We start from the raw sequence: 4,127 nt of genomic DNA on the forward strand, positions 1-4,127 counted from the left end.
TTAATTCTTTTTGTGTGTGTGACATGTGTTCATGAAAAAATACATATAAGCAAAAAGAAAAAAAGCTCATGCCACACAGAAATAAGCAGTTACGTTTCTGATATATGTTTGTATGTATACACACACACACGCACACACGCACACACGAATTTGGGATTTAATCCTACATATGTGAGCTGATACTAAATATATCGCTTTGTAACCTGTTAATGTTTTACTTCACAATATGTAATGAATATATTTTCATGCAAATGTGTGAAACTTTCCAATTGAAAAACAGACCTGGAGAATGGGTCAAAATACAAAATCCAGGGAGATGCTGATAACAAGGAAGCTACCTAAAACAAAATTCCACCAGATGAGTAAAGTAAACCGAAGGTCAAAGATACATCAGAAAACGCTAACAGAAAGAAAGCAGGGGCCAGATTTTAATATCAGACAAAAAAAGAATTCAAGGCCTAAAGCACACAGGATAAGGAGGGCTGCGTGAATGTCTTTGCTTCCAATGCATCATCACCAACTTGTTTCTTACTCTTCTTATCTCTTCCCTCAGCCTTTCCAACTCATCTGCTCCTCTTATCATTTCTTCAGGGTCCAAATGCCTCACAGGAGTGTCCTCTTTAAACCCCTTGCCAGGCTGGGTCAGCCCTCCTCTAAGATTTCCTTCTGCTACCTGGCTTACACCTTCTTCCGGAGGTTGAGGACTGATATCCTTCCGCCTCCTGTGGTACATCTTCTGAAGGGCGGTCGGTCTCGGTCTTTGGCATGTACTGTGGTTTTCCTTCATTTTCTTCACAAGACTTTTGCATGTTGAGTATTTTTCTGTTATTTCTTTTGAATAAATTAATCCTGCAGGGATCCAGGGGATTTTCCTGCCTCCTTCCCTCACTCGATTTGTGTCGCGCCCAAAAGACCAAAGAGTCCTGAAAGGAGCTGGGGCACTTTTCTCCTTCTCCAGCAATACGGAGCTGCTACAGGGAAACAGGCCCTGGACTATAAGGACTTCTGCACACGTCAACTCTTTTTTTTTTTTTTTAACATTTTATTTATTTGACAGAGACACAGTGAGAGAGGGAACACAAGCAGGGGGAGTGGGAGAGGGAGAAGCAGGCTTCCCACCGAGCAGGGAGCCCGGTGTGGGGCTCGATCCCAGGACCCTGGGATCATGACCTGAGCCGAAGGCAGACGCTTAACGACTGAGCCACCCAGGCGCCCCTGGTGCTGTATTCCTATCTCATAGCTATAGAAAGATGATTTCCTGAATGATACCACGAGAAGAACCCAGGTCCTGGCCTCATTTTATTGTTGCTTAAGTTCATATAGGGAGATGAACTGTTTTCTTGACGTATGAAGGATACATCATTTCCTCCAGTGAGAGCAGATTCTGTTTGGAAGGTTGGTGGTGCAGGAGCTGGGGCTCCATGAAATAATTTGCCTGTAGCTAGCCAAGTCATTTGCTTATGTGAATGCTTCTCCATGCCTCAGGTCCCTTTCCTACTAATTTCCCCTAGGGTGTCTGCCTATATGTTTCTGGAGGCCTCTTGATCAAATTCCATTTGAGCTTGTGCTGATTTTTTAAGGTCAAGTACTGATAATTGTAAGATTCAGAAAGCCATTTACCTGTCTTGTCATTTTTAATGGGATTACTTAACGGTTTAGTTTTGCTAATTAAGTAGAAGAGGAGTATTCAAAATAGTGGTTAAATTACTGTACCCAGAACTTGCATTTCATTTCATTTCATTTAAAAGAAATCAGTGAGAACTCAACAGTAGAATTAGATCCAAAGGTGGTTTTCTTCTGTAGGGAATTTTCTTTGAATTCTTTAACTCAATTATCTCTATTTTAGGTTACAGAAGGACAACACAGACCAAAGAAGTAAAAGCAGAATTACCCTTACTTGTCACTATTAGGGGATATATGTGTAAGAGTTTATCTAAGGAAAGGCTCATAAGTAGAGCGGTGAACCCAAGGATGAACTAATTTATAGGAGCCTCTGGCTCCTTTGTCAGTATATATAAGTATATATACTTATATATGCTGATGTTGCTGAATTACTTGTAGTTTCTTTAACTGGTTGAAAAGAAGAGAGTCTGAAAGGTCAGATTAACTTTGACTTTATTCCATTTGCTGTTTGTGTTAAGTTTGAGTCAACAGTGGAAAATTCGTTTCCCTGTGAAACCTCTGGAGGGTGGGGCTGGTTCCGGTGATCATAGCATCAAGGACCGTTGCTGAGATCTCGTTCACTCATTAGGAGGTGCCGCATGGTGATCTTCTAAATCTAACATTTTTCTTCATTTATTAGCTGGAAAGCTTCCGTAAAGAGAAACTCTTCTGTATCAAGTTCTCACTTATCCCGAGGAGCAAGCTTGTATTAGAAAAGCAAGATAAATGCTGATTCTTCCTCTTTATTTACCAGTTTCAAAATGAGTTGGTTAACTGGCTTCCTCTAAAAGTGACCAATAACTTTTTAAATGAATTTATGGATTTAAACACATTTGATATGTCTGAATCCATTTGCAATCATTATTCTGTTTGATGATCAAATTACCCAGTTCTTGGCTAGGGGGGCCTCTTCTAAGTGGCTTCTGAATTGTGTATATAGTATGTATATGTGCGTACATGTATTAATCATCTACTTATTTATCTTTCTACTTATTTATTTAGAATGTCTTTGATAGACAAGATGTTCCAGGCTCATTGTACTTTTTATTCCCAGGCCTCGATTCAGCCATTTCTCCATGGAGCTCCAGTTCCTTTTGACGGAAATAGTATTTCAAGACACAATATGAACACTAGGGGTGGTGATTGCTGCTGGCTAGTCATTATTTCTCGGTCCTTTCAGGACATAAAGTTAGAAAATTAAGCAAATTGCTTCATGAGTTCGGGCTGATACTTCCAATTCGAATTAAAGATTACTAACAAATGATGATTGGTTGGAAAAGTGCAGAGTGAATAACCAAGGACTGTACAATAATGGAGAAGAGGCTAAGGAAATAATTATAAAAATCACAGAAAACGAAACTGCAGAGGGATCTTGAAATATATAATCTGGTTTTCTACCTACTTCTTTGCCCTTTCACAAAAGCTGCATTTGAACATGTCTGAGTAGAGAAAAGGATCAAGAAGGTGAAGCTCAAATCTTAGTCACTGGCTTCAGCCGGACAGGAAATGGCTGGACACCTTGATGTGAAGTGATTTATGTGAAGTGAGGAGAACAGAAAACACATTATGGCAGTTCAAATGGAAAACTTTGTATTGAGCGAATTTCAGCTTCGGTTGACCCTCCTTCGACTGTTTTCTCACTTTGAACTTTTTCTTAGAAAAGGGCTTTTATCTTTAGAAATGAGATATTTGGTGTGTGAAAACAAGGCAGAATTAACTGCCAACAAGCCCCTCATACCCATGGTGGTTCTGGTTTTCCTTCATAGTCAAGAAAGCTCTCTGCATCATTTTTGTCAGATTTCCCCTACTGGTCTTAACTTGAACGTTGTTGTTATTTGAGAGGCAGTGTGTAAGACGTTTTGACCACTATTTTGTATTCTACAGGGTGGAGGAAAGAGGCCCAGGCTTCAGTGTCCCCTGGTTAGTCTGGAAGGCATATGTGTTCATGTACACATTCAATATCTAAGGCAAAACATTACACAATGCATGTTATTGTCATAATTAGAGATGCAAACGTGAATATTTTACTGACTCCAAAGGGAAATTCAGTATTAAATACAGATGTAAATTTTTATTCTTTGCTAGAAAAACTGCTTATAAAGGTTTAAAATGCCAGTGTCAAAAGTATGTCCATTTTCACATTGAATATCTGCAATAAATGAAGTAAATGTGTTAAATATTCTCAATTGTTTTAGTATTAAATTTTCTCTAATGCTGGTTGCAAAAGGGAATTGTTTTTGATGGGGAAAAATACAAATATGCCAGCTTTTTTTTTTTTTTAAAGATTTTATTTATTTATTTGAGAGAGAGAGAATGAGAGACAGAGAGCACAAGAGGGAAGATGGCAGAGGGAGAAGCAGACCCCCTGCTGATCAGGGAGCCTGATGTGGGACTCGATCCCGGGACTCCAGGATCATGACCTGAGCCGAAGGCAGTCGCTTAACCAACTGAGCCACCCAGGCACC

The 4,127-nt window shown here is 39.6% G+C and overlaps 1 pseudogene; it reads right to left on the reverse strand.

Moving 5' to 3' along the window:
• Positions 1-405: 405 nt before the first annotated feature.
• Positions 406-1,020, reverse strand: LOC102750807 (transcription elongation factor A protein-like 8; annotated as a pseudogene).
• Between the last annotated feature and the right edge of the window lie 3,107 nt (positions 1,021-4,127).

The sequence above is a fragment of the Leptonychotes weddellii genome, unplaced genomic scaffold (genome assembly GCF_054177405.1).
Source record: "Leptonychotes weddellii isolate Sample4059 unplaced genomic scaffold, ASM5417740v2 HiC_scaffold_9430, whole genome shotgun sequence".
Lineage (NCBI taxonomy): Eukaryota > Metazoa > Chordata > Mammalia > Carnivora > Phocidae > Leptonychotes > Leptonychotes weddellii.